This window comes from Macaca nemestrina, chromosome 14, assembly GCF_043159975.1.
Source record: "Macaca nemestrina isolate mMacNem1 chromosome 14, mMacNem.hap1, whole genome shotgun sequence".
Classification (NCBI taxonomy): Eukaryota; Metazoa; Chordata; class Mammalia; order Primates; family Cercopithecidae; genus Macaca; species Macaca nemestrina.
Window position 1 is genome coordinate 109112891 of NC_092138.1, and position 18114 is coordinate 109131004.

The 18114-nt window shown below is 43.9% G+C and overlaps 1 protein-coding gene across 24 annotated transcripts in view; it reads left to right on the forward strand.

The window, feature by feature from the left end:
- The window catches only part of LOC105463938 (Ral GEF with PH domain and SH3 binding motif 1), a 309104-nt gene that overhangs the window by 96747 nt on the left and 194243 nt on the right, over positions 1-18114 (forward strand). The gene's annotated exons all lie outside the window — the stretch shown is intronic.

Here is an 18114-nt window from a genome sequence, read left to right on the forward strand (position 1 = left end):
GGCACTTCTCACACCACGTTTCTACCTCCAAAAGATGCACCTGACTCACCTGGGATTCAACCCTTCTGCCCCTGAATGCCTTTCTTTTTCTTCTCCTCCTTTTTTCTTTTCTTTCTTTCATCCTTTCCTTTCTTCCCTTTCTTCTCTTCTCCTTTTTCCTTCTCTCTTCTTGCTGTCTCTTTTTCTGGAACCTGAGTTTTCCATTTGCATTTTTTTTCTGTTCATCTGCTCCCATCTGTTCCCAGCCTCCCTCATTCCCTGCCACCCCACTGTTTCCTGTCTCCTGCCACACCAGATTGTCTTGTCCAATTTATCCCTGTACAACAGTGCAGTGCCTAGAAGCCCCCACCCCTTCTGGACTGTCTCTCTCAGACTCAACCTCTCCATTTGCCCTCGAAACACTGAGAGAAAGGAAAGTGCTGCAGTTGCTTAGTCTCCAGGGGCAGGTCTTACTTAATAACGTTTTTATGTAATGCCAGATATATGGCTCCTCCTTCTCTGAGGCTCACAGAATGGGAGACCTGGGAGGATCTCAAAGACTATCCAGTGCTGCTATATTTTACAGAGAGAAACCTGAACTCCTGCAGTGGGATGGGCTGACTTTAAGTCACAGAGGGGGTTTAGGACACATCTCAGATTAGAACCCAGAACTCCTGATTTAGGAAGTCCTCATAAAAATATAAAATTGCCAACGTGAGCTGCCTGTGTCTTGTAGTCTTTTTTTGTATTTATTTCATTCTACCTATAACCCAAGGCCTCTAACAGTTGCAGCTGTATCTACTTAACCCATTAATGACAAGCCCTACCTCCTTTTGCAGGGGTGAGGCATGGAGGTGGGGCCAGACTTCAGACAGTGGAGATACAAACAACCTAGGTCAGTCATATGCAGTCTCATCATCTGTTCAGTCTTCCTACTTGTCCTGGGCTGACCTTGCCCTCTGGTTCTTAGCTGCCTGCCTTGACTCCAACCTCACTCCAGCCTTTATTGATGGGGCTTCATGGTTTGTCTTTGGTTCTCCTACCTTGATCCCTCCTTTTCAAGAAGTATGCCTTATATTTCAGTGTCATGTCTTTTTACATCAGTTAGAGCTGCGTTGTCTTAATATGGTGGCTGCATGTGGCTGTTGAGCATTTGAAATGTCATTACTTCAAATTGAGATGTTCTGTAAATATTAAATAAAGACCAGATTTCAAAGACTTACTACAAAGAAGGAAAGTATCTCCTTAATAATTTGTTACATTTTCTATTGATTACATTTTGAAAAGATAATATCTTGGATATACAGTCATGTGTCACTTAAAGATGAGATGCATCCTGAGAAATGCATCATTAGACGATTTTGCCCTTGTGTGAACACCATATCGTGTACTTACACAAACCTAGATGGCATAGCCTACTATACATGTAGGTGATAAGGCATAGCCTCTTGCTCCTGGGCTACAAACCTGTACAGAATGAGTACACTGAGTAATGTAGGCAAGTGTAATACAGTAGTAAGTATCTGTGTAGCTAAACATAGTTAAACATAGAAAAGGTGCAATAAAAATATAATGTAAAAGATAAAAATGGTATACCTATGTAGGACATTTACCATGGATAGAGCTTCCAAGACTAGAAGTTGTTCTGGGAGGGTCAGTGGTGAGTGAATGTGCAGGCCTAGGACATTACTGTAACACACAACTGTAGACTTTATAAATGCTGTATATGTAGGCTATATGAAATCTGTAAAAAATTTTCTTCAATAATAAATTAACCTTAGCGTACTGTAACTTTTTTACTTTACAAACTTAAAAAAAATCTTTTTTACTCTTCTGTGATAACACTTAGCTTAAAACACACGTTGTTCAGCTGTACAAAAATATTTTCTTTTTTAATATCCTTATTCTGTAAGATTTTTTGTATTTTTAAAATTATTTTTTCTACTTTTTCATCTTTTTTTTAAGAACTAAGACACAGACACACACATTATTAGCCTAGGCCTACTCAGGGTCAGAATCGTAAATTTCACTGTCTTCCACCTCCACATCTTGTCCCACTGGAAGGTTTTCAGGGATGGTAATACACATGGAGCTGTCATCTCCTATAATAATGTCTTCCTCTGGCTGGGCGCGGTGGCTCACACCTGTAATCCCAGCACTTTGGGAGGCCAAGCCGGGTGGATCACCTGAGGTCAGGAGTTTGAGACCAGCCTGACCAACATGGTGAAACCCCGTCTCTACTAAAAAATACAAAAACTTAGCTGGGCATGTTGGTGCGCCTGTAATCCCAGCTATTCGGGAGGCTGAGGCAGGATAATTACTTGAACCTGGGAGGCGGAGGTTGCAGTGACCCAAGATTGCGCCATTGCACTCCAGCCTGAGTGAAAACAAGACTCTGTCTCAAAAAAAAATAAAAACAAAAACAAAAACCCAAACCAACCAAGCAAACAAAATAATGCCTTCTTCTGGAAGGACCTGCCTGAGGCTATTTTATAGTTAACTTAAAAAAAAAAAACAGAAGAAGTACATTCTAAAATTAACAGTGGGCTGGGCGCAGTGGCTCACACCTGTAATCCCAACACTTTGGGAGGCCAAGGCAGGTGGATCACTTGAGGTCAGGAGATACCAGCCTGGCGAACACGGTGAAACCCCATCTGTACTGAAAATGCAGAAATTAGCTGAGCGTGGTGGCACGTGCCTGGAGTCCCAGCTACTCAGAGGCTGAGGCACAAGAATCGCTTGAACCTGGGAGGTGGAGGTTGCAGTGAGCTGAGTTCGTGCTGCTGCACTCCAGCCTGGGTGACAGTGAGACTCCTTCTCAAAAAATAATAATAATAACAATGAAAAGTATAGCAAATACATAAACCAGTAACAGTCATTTATTATCAAGTATTATGTACTGTATATAATTGTATGTGCTGTACCTTTGTATGGCTGGTAGCACAGTAGATTTGTTTACACCAGCATCACCACAAACACTTGAGTACTGAGTTGTGTTACAACCTTTCTATGACTACAGCATCACTAGGTGATAGGAATTTTTAGCTCCATTATAATCTTATGGGACCACTGTTGTATATGTGGTCCGTTGTTGACCAAGACGTCATTCTGCAGTACATGACTATATTGAGTTAAATAAAATAAATTGTCAACATTAATTTTACTCATTTCTTTTTCCTTTTTCAAAACATGGCATTTGAGAATTTAAAATGTGTGGATTACATTATATTTCTATTGGACATCGCTGGGTTATAGCCTCAGAGGCCTTTCTCAACCAGGATTTCATGAGAGAATTAACCTAGTGCCTGAAGGTCCATTGTATGTAATGAATGTACCATCTCAGGAGAGTTAAACAGTCACTCAAATCATTTTCTGTGCTCTGTGGTTCAGATAAGAAACCTAGATGAGAAAGGCTGTTGTTACTCTTTTTTCCGTTGTTGCATGCATTTACTGTTCATTATTTATTTTATTTTATTTTATTTTTGAGATGGAGTCTCGCTGTGTCACCCAGGCTGGAGTGCAGTGGCGCAATCTTGGCTCACTGCAAGCTCCGCCTCCCGGGTTCATGCCATTCTTTCTCAGCCTCCCGAGTGACTGTGACTACAGGTGCCTGCCACCATGCCCGGCTAATTTTTTGTATTTTTAGTAGAGACAGGGTTTCACCATGTTAGCCAGGATGGTCTCGATCTCCTGACCTCGTGATCCACCCACCTCGGCCTTCCAAAATGCTGGGATTACAGGTGTGAGCCACCACATCCGGCTGCTGTTCATTATTTTTTATTGCTTACTAATATTCTGTTGTATAAATGTACTACAACTTGTCTGTCCATTCTGCTGCTTGACATTTGTGTTTCCAGGTTGAGGCTGTTATTTCTTTTCAACTTTGATTTTAAGTTGAAGGGTGCATGTGCAGGGCATGCAGGTTTGTTACACAGGTAAATGTGTGTTAAGGGGGTTTGGTTGTTTATAATTTCAATTCAAATTCCTGTAGTGTTTCTCTCAATCGTATAATGAGGGCTGTTGGTTTGAGACAGATACTACTAAGCTTCTAAATTGTTTTTCTCTTTTTTAAAATCTCAAATGAATGTTACATTTTGCCAGTTACCATTTCAGTATCTATTGGGAGGATCATATCACTTTTTTATCTTGGAATTATCAATATGCTTGTTTGATTATTAACACTAGCTGATTCCTATATTTCTTAGCCAAACTTGTTAAGTTTGGGGATTTTTTTCCATCACTTTTTGTGCCCTGGTATAAATTATTTGCTGTAAGTATTATGTATTCTTCAAAAGTCAGAGAGAACTCACTGGTAAAGCCATGTGGTCCTGGAATCTTTGGTTTAACTTTTTTCATTTCTTGCAGGGTTTTTAGCATATTCATCAAATATAGAAAAGTTTCAGTTAGTCAGAAATAGAAGGCAGTGCGAAGATTAGGTTAGAGCCTGCACCTTCCTGTGAAGAAGGTACTTCCAGAAATTTCATTTTGTGTTCCCAGCAATGGTCAGGATGACCCTGCAGCACATGAGGATCAACATTAAGAAAGATTGAGCTGTGCTGAGAAACATGAATTGCAATGGGAAAAGTGAGCAACAAGTTAGAGATTACAGAAAACCAAAGTAATAAATTCAGGGACAAAGTACAATTTTCTTCTGAAACTCAGAGCAGAAACAAAGGAAGATGAATGTGATGAATTGTTTCTAGGAGATGTCATGTGTGTATATCGCAGGAATTCTAAAAAGGAAGGGTGGGCAGATGTGAGAAAATGTTTGTAATATATTAAGGACAAAAGCAGATTATAAAACTATAGCTACAGTATGAACTCAGTTGAGAGTGAGTGTGTGTGCGTGTGTGTGCCCCTGCACCTGTGAGTGTGGGCATAGCCACCGTCCTGGCCATGGATGTGCTCTGTGGCTGAGGATCCAGGCTCCAGAGGCCACAGGCCTGGGTTTAGTCCTGGCTCTCATATTGAAAACATATGAGGATTTGAGCAAATTGTTGAACTTCTCCAGCTTCGCCTCTGTTTCTTCATCTGTAAAATGGGGCAATAATGGTATATATCTCATAGGGGTGTTGTAACCTATAGTTCCAGCTGCTTGGGAGATTCAGGCAGGAGGATTGCTTGAGCCCAGGAGTTTAAGACTAGCCTAAGCAATATAATAAGACCCTACTAGCCAGGCTTGGTGGTTCACGGTTGTAATCCCAGCACTTTGCGAGGCCGAGGCAAGTGGATCACTTGAGGTCGAGAGTTCGAGACCAGCCTGGCCAACATGGTGAAACCCCATGTCTACTAAAAATACAAAAATTAGCTGGGCATGGTGGTGGGCACCTGTAATTCCAGTTACTCAGGAGGCTGAGGCAGGAGAATTGCTTGAACCCCGGAGGCGGAAGTTGTAGTGAGCCGAGATCGCACCATTGCACTCCAGCCTGGGCAACAGAGGGAGACTCTGTCTCAAAAAAAAAAAAGGAGGCATTCAGATTTTTTAAAAAAGTTCTTCGTTGGACTTTCTGTATTGTGCAGGTTTTCTATAATGAACATGTATTAGGTCCCTAGTAAAAAAAAAAAAAAAAAAAAGCAAAGTTTTTTTTTTTGTTTGTTTTTTGTTTTTTTTAAAGAGAACATCTGAATGATGTATTTGGGAAAAAAACATTTCCGAAGAATATGGAGAAAGGGAATTGAACATAGTTCCCGGTGTAAGAGTGGAATGAACATGTGGCCCTGTGGGCCTAGCCCTGTTTTGTTAATCTTGTGAGCAGAGCTGCTGGCGGCTGCTCTCAGTCGCTAATTGGGCTCTTTCTCTGTCACGTGGATGGGAGACTGCTCGCAGGGTTGCAGTTGGCTGCTGCCCTGCATTGACAGCTGGTTCTAATTGTGCAGAGCTACGTAGTACTAGGGCTGGAGAGGGAAGGTTTTGGGAAATTTGCATCATCTTCCTGACCCTAAGTCTACATGTTTTCCAAGCAGATGGTAGCTTGAGGATTTGATGAAACAGTAGTGACTGTAAATGAGTTGTTATTCTATAGAAACTAGTATGACCTGAAAGCTGAGAAAGATGAATTACTTCTGCTTATTCAGTGAGTACATACATGTGTATACCGACTTCACTGGAGGCACCATTTTTTCCACAGTGATCCTTTCGCCCTCTTGTGGTTTGTCTAGCCAGGGGTTCTGGGGCCTTAGGAGGCCCTCATGTTCATTTTCCATGGCCCATCCTGCCTCCTCTCTTTCTCCATACACACAGCCCTTAGCAGGTATTTATTTCAAATTACCAAAGTGAATTGCTCTCACATAAGAAAATGCAAATATCCCATGCAGTTACCAAACTTGATTCTAGTATAGAAGGTGCTTAAAGGTTTTGGGCCCTCTCTGCCATGCTCTCCCTCATGGCATCAGGGCAATACAGCCTACCAAACACTCCATATGAGGGTTTGGGGAGCCACGTCTGCCCAGTCCCTACGTTTTCCCATCCCGCGCAGAAAAAATAACAAAAAAATTCCACTCTTCGCCTTCCCTTAAGGCTGGGACCTGGCCTCCCACCCCTGTCCTGTCTCACTGTTTCTCCTCCCACTCCTCCCCAGGCTCCTTCTGCTCCAGCCATGGGCTACCTTGCTGTTCTCAGATATCCCATGGTGTTCCTGACTCAGGGTTTTGACTCATGCACTTCATTTCCTTCTGCCTGGGACCCTCCTCCCCTAGATACCTGCAGAGCCTGCTTCCTCACCTCATTCCTGTCTCTACTCCATGCCAGCTTATCAGACAGACCTCCTGAAGCTTCCCCTCCAAATATTCCTACCTTCATCCTCATTCATACTTTTTCACAGGATTTATCATCTGACTTACTATGATTTCTATAAAATCTCTCTCCGTCTGTAGAAGGTAAGCACCATGAAAGTAAGAGCATGTTTGTTTGTTCACTGCTGCATTTCCTAAAACATACTTTAATTTTGATGAATAAATGAATGTAGATGTGCTTTATAAACTGCCAATCACTGTTGTCTCTTCCTTTTTCTCTTCCTTTCTCCTTTATCCTTTCGTATCAACCCTTTCCCTTCTTCAAACACCACCACCACCATCATCATCATCATCATCATCATCATCACCACCATCATCATCATCCAAGAAAGAACTAAAGATACCTCAGTCCTCTGGCAGTTCCCAGAAGGCTTGGACCTAGGCAGTGTCTATTAGGACTGCAACCTTGGGAAATAAAGCAAGAAAGTCCAGTTGTCCTTTGTGGCCTTGAATTGTGGTAATTTATGTTCCTGTCTTTCCCCGCTTTGAGCAGACATGAAGCTCAAGATGTGGTCTGACTCACCGTGGAACCTTTCCAGCACAGTCCTGGCACTTAAATGGCTCTCTCTCCTTCCTTTCCCACTTGCCCTTAATCCCTTTATTCCTCCTCCTCCTCCCTTCTTTTCTTCAATTTTTCTTCCTCTTTCCTCACTTCCTTGCTCTTTTTGTCTTTCTCTCCTTCCTGTTTTTCTTTCATGTTTCACTGCAGCTGGTCTTGTTCCAGGGAGGGCTTGTGACAGTGCCTGGCAGTGAGTTCCCCACCAGCCATGAGCTTTTCTGACTCCCTCAGTGCGAACACTCCCTCCCTCTGCTACCAGGGGACCTGTGTGCACTTGATTCTAGCCTTAACAGCTCTCCTATAGGACAGGTGTGTTTCCCTAAGGTCCAGCTGGTCATGATTTTCACATGATTACTCCATCAAAAAGTACAGAAACAGGGCTGGGCACGGTTGCTCACGTCTGTAATCCCAGCACTTTGGAAGGCTGAGGTGGGCGGATCATCTGACGTCAGGATTTGGAGACTAGCCTGGCCAACATGGCAAAACCCCGTCTCTACTAAAAATACAAAAATTAGCCAGGCATGGTGGCGAGCGCCTATAATCCCAGCTACTCGGGAAGCTGAGGCAGAAGAATTGCTTGAACCTGGGAGGCGGAGGTTGCAGTAAGCTGAGATCACGCCACTGCCCTCCAGCCTGGGTGACAGAGCGAGACTCTGTCTCAAAAAAAAAAAAAAAAAAAAAAAAGGAAAAGTACAGAAGCACCTAGTGGTCATGTGAAAACTGCTTGTTATTTATAAATGTTGACACTGATAGGTTATAAGCAGGTTATGATTTTATAAAAATTTGGCATATTTTAGAGTATTTACTCAACTTCAAAATTTTATTTTTATGAGGTTTACAATGTGTAATGTCATCTACTAAAAATTATATTTTTCAAAGTAATCTTGTACATGATAATCGAATAGTACAGGAAAGCTGATGAAGAAAAACCTTTACCTCAGTCCCCTCCCCAAAGGTAAACTCTAAACTATTTTTTCTACTGATTACTTTTGGAATTTTATTTGGCACACCAAAGCCTGAATTTCTTGTTTCACCAGCTTTGTATGGTATCTTGTGACCGCTCACTTCCTGTGCTTTCCCTCCAGTTCTCTACTGCCCACCTTCTGTTGATTACACTTTCACATTGCCTCATTAATGAGCTTCACCAAACTCATCACACTTTTCCTTAGGTGAACTCTTAAAGCTGAAAACCATCAAACAACACTTATTATTACGGCTACGTAACTGTTACACGTAGTCAAGCCATGTACTATGCCAGGATTGTGTTTCATCCCCTAGTAACCCTGGGCCATTCAAAAGAGAATATGCCTCACAAGACCTGTAGATTTTTCTTTTCTTTTAATCCATTGATTGCTTGATACTGGGTATGTATTATATTTTGATTTCTGTTATATTTTTAATTGCTTTTATATTTCCCCAGAGGCTTCCCTTCAGGCGCCCTTTGTCCTGCTCCAATTTGAACTAGTTGTTCTCTAGTCTTTTGCACAGCTGTTATTATAGGACTTCCTTTGCAATTGTCTGTGGTTGGACTCTTTTTTTTTCTTAGTCATATTTATTGAGGTATAATTACATCCAGTAAAAATCACCCATTTTAGTGAACAGTTTGGTGATTTTGAAGAATGAGTGTTCTCATGTGGAGACCTTGTCTATCAACCCCAAAAGTTCTCCGTGACCCTTTGTAGCCAGTTTGCCTCCTGTTCCCAGTCCTTGGCAACCAAGGATCTAATTTCTGTCTCTGTCGTGTTTACCTTTTCCAGAATGTCATGTGAGTCAAATCATAGTACTTTCTTGTGTGATTTCTTTCACTTAGTATAAAACTGTTGACACTCATGTACACTGATGTGTATGTCACTCTCATTCCTGTTTTTATTGCTGAGTAGTATTGGATTATATGGCTGTACCATGATTTGTTCATCCCCTCACCAGCTGGTGGAAATCCAGGTTGTTTCTAGTCTGGGGAAATAGAGAATGAAGTTGCCATAAACATGCACATACAAGTTTTGTGGACATATATTGGTATTGGGTAAATACCTACCCAGTGGGATTGCTGGGCCTACCAGTGGGATTGCTAGGGCAGTTGATAAGTGTGTGCCTAACTTGATGGGAAACTGCCCACCTGCTTTCCTAAATGGCTGTTCTGATCCTCCACAGCACCTGGTATTGTCACTCGTGTGTGCTTTTTGCGATGATTGAACTAGATGTGGTGTCCATTGTTGTTAATTTGCATTTCCTTACTGACTAATGACATAGAGCACCTTCCCCTGTGTTTGCTTGCCGTCCATGCATCCACCTGGTAAAGTGTCTTTTGTTTAATTTTTTTTTTTTTTGGGGGGGGAGACAGTCTTCGTTCTGTCATCCAGGCTGGAGTGTAGTGGTATGATCATGGCTCACTGCAGCCTCGAACTCCTGGGCTCAAGCAATCCTCCTGCCTCAGCCTCTTGAGTAGCTGAGACTACAGGCAAGCACCACCATGCCTGGCTAAGTGTTTTTTTTTTTTTTTTTCTAATTTTCTGTAGAGACAGGGTTGCACTATATTGCCCAGGCTGGTTTTAAACTCTTGGGCTCAAGCAATCCTCCTGCCTCTACCTCCCAAAGTGCTGGGATTACAGATGTGGTTTACTTTTTAAAAAACATTGGTGTATTCTCTAGAGAGACAGAACTAATAGGATATATATACAAAGGGGAGTTTATTAAGTATTAACTCACATGATCACAGGGTCCTACAATAGGCTGTCTGCAAGCTGAGGAGCAAGGAGAGCCAGTCCGAGTCCCAAAACTGAAGAACTTGGAGTTCGATGTTTGAAGGCAGGAAGCATCCAGCATGGGAGAGAGATGTAGGCTGGGAGGGTGGGCCAGTCTAGTCTTTTCACATTTTTTCTGCCTGCTTTATATTTTAGCCGCATTGGCAGCTGATTACATGGTGCCCACCCAGTTTAAGGGTGGGTCTGCCTTTCCCAGCCCACTGACTCAAATGTGAATCTCCTTTGGCAACACCCTCACAGACACACCCAGGATCAGTACTTTGCATCCTTCAATCCAATCAAGTTGACACTCAGTATTAACCATCACAATTGGGTTGTTTGTCTTCTTATTGTTGAGTTATAACAGTTCTTTATATTTTATATACAAGTCTTTTTTCTATCAGATATTTGTTTTACAAAATGTTTTTTCAGTCTGTTGCATTTCATTTTCTTAACAGTGTCTAAGTACATTAGAGGGTTTTTTCTAAGTTTTTGTCTCTGTTTCTTCCAAAGTCATTGTCATTTATTACCTTGGTTTTCCTTCTGTTCTGTTGGCTTAACTCATATGACTGGTGGCTTGTAGGTGTTGTGATTTTTCCCCCCGGCTTTTCTCCTGAGGGGAGTCTGCCTGGGAGAGCCAAGTGGCCTGGACAAGAAACAGCAGGTTGCCCGCACTGCAGGATGACAGGGTGGGGACTGGCGCACAGGGTGCAGTTTTTTGTCAGCAAAAGGAGGCGACCTTTGTTCTGGGGGTTCCAGCATGGAAGCCTTTAATTCTCCCATCCTGCTTTTTGCCTGGAGGTGGATGCTAGCAGGCAGCAGGTGGGGGTGCTGGCTGAGACAGTGTCCAGTACACTGACCTTTCATTTGTCCCCCGTTTATTGTTCCTTAATGACTCTGAGCCAGGAGCCTCTCTGAGGTCCCCCAAGGCAGCCTGACTTCACCACCTCTGTAGCCCCTTCCTGGCATAGTCTAGCTTGAGACTTTCTGTTTTCATTTAATCAAAATCCATGCTGATCTCCAGTAACGTGTTGAAATCTCTCATTTGATGAGGGTAGTAGTGCCATCCACTCTGTTCTCATTCCTAGTTTAGGTTTATCTTTTACTTCTGTGCTTTGTCAGAGGGGTTTTGGGAGTGATGTTAGGCAAATGTGTATGTCAGGTGTCATTTGAACATGCCACTGATTTTGAACTTAATATGGCACCAATTTTAGGTGGTTTTGGGTTTGTCACAGACACAGATGATGGAATCAGCTTCTCGCTTTTGAAACCTGTTTTTAATAATGGACTAACTTTATTGTTCTCTCACGTATTTGATTCATGGTCTCATTAAGGGTTATAGAAAAAGATGATATTTGATTGTGTTTACAGTGAAATATATACAAATACAAGCATTATATTTTGTTAATAACTATTAGGATCTGCTGGAACTGCAGATTTTACCGAGGGGAGAACTAGTGGTAGTGGATGTGACCCCCCACCCACCAGTGGATGGGTCTTCCCTGAAACAGACCAGATGAGTATTCTCCCCAGTTAGCATATCCATAAACTATGGCGCATTTGCTGCCTAAAAGAACCAAGAAGCTTCTTTGCTTCCCTTAGCTTGCTTTGTAGTCTCAGATTGTTCTGAGTTCTCACTTTTCTGACGCCATGTAGAGTGTGAGCTCTGGAATCAGACTGAGGTTTGAATCCCAGTTCCAGCACTTACTAGCCGTGTGACCTTAGACATGTGGCAGTCTCTCTGAGTCTCATAGTCTCATCCATCGAGTGGTACCTATCACATCATCTTGTTTGTGGATTCAGTAAGTTACGGCATGTAAGTCCCCTAGCCCAGAGTCTAGCAGGCCATTTTAACAGTCAGTAAACACTGATTCTGTATATCCCTAAGTCTCCACTCCCGGAGGAGCTCCCTGTGTGTCTGTGGACATTTTGACTCTGGATCCTACTATCCCTTTTGTCTTTTAAGCCCTGCCTGTGTTGCCAGAGGCACTGTGCCCTATTCTGGCCATGGCAGCCTGATTCCTGGGCTGGCCCTGACTCAGGTGTGGTGCTCTCAGAAGCCTGCCCAGGTTCTGCTTTGGTCTATTCCTTCATGTCACCCAGTTCTCCTCTAGGCTGGGAGCCTGCTGGAGCCCCGGCTGTGGCCTGCAGCTCTGTTCTGGCTATGGTGAGAATGGGCTCCCATCACTTCTACCATCCACTACCTGTGTGGTCTGGATAAATTAATTTACCTGCTTGTTACATATTTTTTCATTTAGAAATTGGAGGTCAGAGCAGTCATATCCACTGTGAGGGTTCTGTGAGGATAAAATGAGATGGTCTCTGTGGAGTGTGTAGCACACGTCCTGGCACAATGTAGGTGCTCAATAAATCTTGCTGGTGCTTCCCTCTGGCTAGGCCTTGGCTCTCATCCTGGCACCATTGGAGTCCTAGTGTCCAGGGACTGCTGTCCTGTGTGCCTCCTCCATCTGATTCCAGGGGCTCTCCTGGCCTGGATTTTCAACCCCTGCACCCACTGCTCAGTGCTGCCTTTCCCTGTGAGCATTATTTAATTTAATAAGCACATTACAATGTGTCATTTTTTTCTAAGCACTTTGCAAATATTGGCCCATTTAATTCCTATAACTACCTTACAAAGGAGGTGCTATTATTAATGCCATTTTTCAGATGCAGAAAGTCAGGCACTGAGAGTTTAAGTGACTTGTCCAGGGTCACACAGCCAGGGAATCAGCCTTGGTCCATGTAAGTCCTTAACTACTATATGCTGTGGCCTCTTTTTTGTGACCCTTGTGCCCTCAGAGCTCACTCCTGAGACCAGAGCCAGCCCTTCTGCCAGATCCCAGGTGGGGAGCTTTCATGGAATTCGGTTACTCCTGCTTGGGCCTCTAGACCCCCGACTTTCACACGAGGAAGGTGTGGACATCATGCACCTTTGCTGCTGCCACAGCAGTCCCGGGGTGAACTATAGATAGAGAAGAATGTAGACTCCTTGTGGGTGATAAGGCATGGACGTCCCTGAAGGACACGCTAGCCACTCTCTATTAATTTGCCCATCTCCTTAGCCCATTCTTAACTCTGTCACAAGAGTCTAGGCCCTGAATACCTTACTCCCCAGTCAGACCCACTCTGGTCAGGTCCCCAAAACTGGCACTGTCTCCCTGACTGTCTTACTGGGTCACCTATCTCCTAGGGTCACCTGTCTCCTAGGGTCACCTATCTCCCAGGGTCACCTATCTCCTAGGGTCACCCGTCTCCCAGGGTCACCCGTCTCCTAGGGTCACCCGTCTCCCAGGGTCACCCGTCTCCCAGGGTCACCTGTGTCCTAGGGTCACCTATCTCCTAGGGTCACCTGTCTCCTAGGGTCACCCATCTCCTAGGGTGTTTTAGAACTCCTTTGGCTAGGTGTATAATTGTCCCACCGGTTCTTCTGAAGATGATTTATAAAAGCAAATCTGGGAGGTCTTTTCTGTTTTTTTTTTTTTTTTTTTCTCCCTTCCTGTGAGAGGGTGGGATGGGAAGAATGGGAGAAAAATGGAGGGAGGAGGAAGAAGAAAGCCATTGAGCCCAGTGGTGATGTGCTGTTGGCTGGTGCCAGCCTGGCAGTGATCCTGAGTCTGTTGTAGTGACTCGCCCTTGAGGCAATGCGTTTTCCATGTGGACATGTTTGATGAATGTGATTTGGAGATGACTGCAGTGAGAGTTAGGCACACGTGGAAGGGCCATGTGCTGACGCCAGCTTCCTATGGCCTGATGGCCTAGATGCTGTGGGGGTCTTCAGAGAGGACTTGTCACCACTCCCCAGGTCTCTTCTCCCAAGGCCTTACCTGGTGGACTCCAGACATGGTGAGGGTTGGGCCTTTCTCAGCCCACCTCAAGGCATCTGACTCCCAGACCTCTAAGCACAAAACCGGCAGCTAGTGGAGTGAGCCTCATGGTGGTGTGGCCCAGAGCAGCTTTGCAGGGGCAGCTGAAACCAGTGTTGATTCTTGCTTTCACCTAGGAGTGTTTACAGGTGGGGGTATTAAGACTAAGTTGTTTTTGCACAGTTGGGGATTATTTCCACAGTGTCTTTGTGATAAACATTCTTCTTTGATTGTCAGAGCGAATGTCTAAATGAATTTTTTGTTGTTATGTGTTTTTTATTTAAGGCAGCTGGTCAGGATACCCTTTTGGTTCTGGGCCCACTGATTTTCAGTTGTCTGGGGATGACAAAGAAGGTATGGCCAGGAGGTACCTGGCTATCCTGGACGGGAGCTCAGGAGAGAAACTTGGGCTGGACACAGACATGTAGTTGAAACCACAACAGTCGGTATGTGTGATCTTCTAGGGAGAAATATAGAAGAATGTAGAAGATGACCTTAGACAAGTTGAGGTGGAGACTGTGTCAGAAAAGAAAAGAGCAGCCGGAAAATAAGACTAAGAATGAGGGGCCCGAAAGGTGGGGAAGCAACAGGAGAATGCAGTGAGCAGAGGCAAGACAGAGGACAACAAATACGGCCGGGGCCAAGAGCGGCCGGTGAAGGGGCACTGATTTCCTAGTTGGGAAGTTGTCTTAGGGGAAGGAACAGTTACAGGGGAGCAGGAGCAGGGAAGGCAGGTAGGAGAGGGGAATGAGTTTAAGTCGTTCTCTTGTGAGGGAGAAAAGTAGCAGGAGCTGGAGGGGACGGGGTCTGGGAGAGGAGTTTTTTATTGTTATTAATATTAATTGGAGAAGCTTAATGCATGTTAAAATGCTAGCAGGAAGGAGAAATTGGAGAGGAAGAGGTGGAAGGTACAGGGATGACAGAGAGCATCAGAATGTCTCTGAGAAGGCAGAGGAATGGGATGGGGCAGCAAGAGAGCGAAAGAAGCCCCTCTTTCATTAAAGCCAGAAGGAGGGAGAGGATGCAAGGATGTTTAAGTTTGGTGGCAGGAAGTTTTCCTCTCATAGTGTCTATTTTTCCCTGATGAGCCTGAGGAACACTGTGGTGACAGGAGGAAGGTCTCAGCAGCACCTGGCAAAGGACTGCACAAGCTCTTAGTCCCCTCACATTCAGTCAGCTCAGCCACGAAGTCAGGGCCTGGGACCGCCTGGGCAAGATGTGGGCCTCAGCGCCCATGGGAAGGGCTGTGCGACAGTCCCTGGGCAGCTCAGTGGCTCACTACAGACACAGAGCTACCAGGGCTGTACTGGGCTCATCTCAAACCCTGGTCTCCCTTCTAGAATCAGCCTTGTCTCCTCTGGTCAATTTTAACTAAATTACACTCAAATAAGTTCCACAGTGTGGACCTTTTTTAGGCATTAGTGACTGGAAGAGTTTTGTTCTATTACTTCACATTTTCCTAAACCCACTTAACACAGATGGAATCTCTTGTAATCCTGTAAGGCCAAACACAGAAGAGGAACTGTGCCAAAGTGGTAAGGCCCAGTACTTGTTTTAGCACAGATAGAATGGTCTTATTTCTTTTGACGCTGATAAATCTTCTGCGCTGAATTTGGGGGGTCTTCACACTGAGGAGTGCTCATGCTTCATTCATTCAACAGAGGCTGCTTGAGCATCTGCTGTCAGCCCGGCCCTGTGCCCCGCATGTCACCTCCCTTGTCAGGCTCTGCCTTCTTCAGTCTCCATCACAATTCTGTGGGGTTAGCTACAGCATCTTCCTATTTAGTACTGGAGGACCTGATGCCAAGAGAGGTGATTTGTCTGGAGTTTCCCAGGAAATAAGTGACAAGATCTGGGATTCAGAGTGAGATATTTGGCTCAAAATCCTTTACTCCTTCCATTTTATCAAAGTACTTCTCAAACATAATGTTTTACTCTGCTGATGTGTTAATTTTAATTAATTAATTTTAAATGTTACATGCATTCCAGTGCAAAAGGTTCCTTAGGAAATTGTCAAAACCCAATAACTCCACAAAGAGTTTTTGAATTAGGGTCTTAGAAATGTTCAAACCAAGTAAATTTAGAGAAGATGTATTAAGTACCAACTTTGATTCTTGCCTGCATAATATCAGCAAAATGAAAGAGAAATAATAATAGATTTTGTTAATAATTCAAGACAGTAAAGAGAGTACGGTGTGGGAGAAAGAAGACGTTTGGCATTCAAGCTGAGTCTGAATACCGCCTTGTTGCTTAACAGCAGGGAGGTTGCTTAACCTCCCTGGGAAGAGGAAGGCAGGTGACCTTTATCAAGTACCTGTCACATGCTAGGTGCTTTGCATGTCTTAATCTCATTTAATTGTTATAGTGAGCTTCACAGATAAGTATAGTATCATTCCCACTTTAAGATGAGAAACTAGAAGTTCTGAGAAGATAAGCATCGTGCAGCTGGTGTATGGCCAGCCAGTATCTGACCCTGGGATCCACTCTTCTCCCTTTCCGGGTGTTGTCTGAAGTTATTACAGTGTGGAAATAAGACCACAGAGTCTGAATTAAATTCATGCATGCACATGCTTGCGTGCATGCGTGCGTGCAAACACACACACACGACTTCTGCTATTTATTCAAAAATTTAGGAAAAATACAAAGGGAGCAGTTATCAGCTAGAAATTGGGCAACAACCATGCCTCAGTCCTGAAACATCAGTTTTATGAGTAAGGTTTTATATTTTATTATAAAACCTATACTTTTCCAGGACCGGCTTTGTGATCCACTGGGGAGAAAGGCCTTTGTCTTCACAAACAAACTTTAAAAGGGCAATAATAACATATATTTGCAAAGTGATTCAAGTATGTGTTTTAAAGAGAGGGAGATAGTACATGTAACTGAGGTAGGTCAAACATACATTTGAAACCGAACATAGGCCGGGTGCAGTGGCTCATGCCCGTAATCCCAGCCCTTTTGGAGGCCGAAGCAAGAGGATCGCTTAAGGCCAGGAATTTGAGACCAGCCTGGGCAACACAGTGAGACCCCCATCTCTACAAAAATAAAAATTAGAAAAAGAAACCAAGTGCGAATATATGTCGTCAGAACTAGGAGAATCATAGTAAACAGCTGGAACTTCTACAACTTAAAGAGATTCATCTCTGCTTTTGAAAAGAAGTAGAGTCACAATATTCATCCAAGAGAAAGAAACCTCTTTATTAAAATGGGTGTGGCGAGAATTACATGAGATGACATAGGTGAGGTGCCCTGTCCAGCGCCTGCTGTGTGGGGAATTCTTGCTAAATGGTAGCACCAGTGAATTCTGTTGTCATTGCTATTAACTTGAGTCTAAGTTGTGAGGGTGTGAAGGACATGGCAGGCTCCAGGTTATTTGTGTTCTCTTGTGTGGGTGACCTTAAGGACAGAAGTGAGGCACCAGGAGGAGGCGTCTCGGCCCCTGGCTAGTTCCTCTGTGTTCCCATGTGCAGGGCATTCATCTTGTTACTAGGAGCTGCTGTTACCTTTAGCCAGGCTCCCACCAAGCCCCTTTCTATGGCTGATTGTCAGGTCCTAAGGTGTGTTTGACAGGCGTGGACCTTCAGAAGTGACTGCTGGCAGCCAGTTTTGTCCTGGGCTGTTCCTACTGCTCCCCTCCCTGCTTTCCTAGGAGACCCCTGATCTATACCTATTGCAGCTGCTGGGCAGCTGCCTCTCACTAAAGATCTTACAAAAACTCTAGGTAAATGGCAAAAAACTAGTGCTATTAGTAATACTGAGGCCTGGTAGGATTTAAAAGGCGGTCTTGTAACTTATAGGTGGAGAACTTCAGAATCTGCAGCCTTTGCTACCTTTCCTCCAATCTCTGTCAGGGCTCCACAAGGCACACACTGAGAATGCTGGGCGTTTGGATGATGGCTTCTCCTTGGTCCTTTTTTTGTAGCACCAAGTAATCCCATTAGATTGCTCCTATTGTGTCCAGCTTTCATCCCTTGGCTAAGAGCCAGACTTACTGATAAATAAAATCTAGATAATTCAATTCTTCAAATTATAATGCTAAACCTAGCAGAAAAAAAGAGACAAGGCCCCCGAACAAGATATTAAAGGGGACCTTTCCTTCTGCATGCTTTTGGTTATATGAGGGATTGGAGGGGCCAACTACAGGACAGAATCTGAGGTCATACCAGAAGCTTCTTTGATT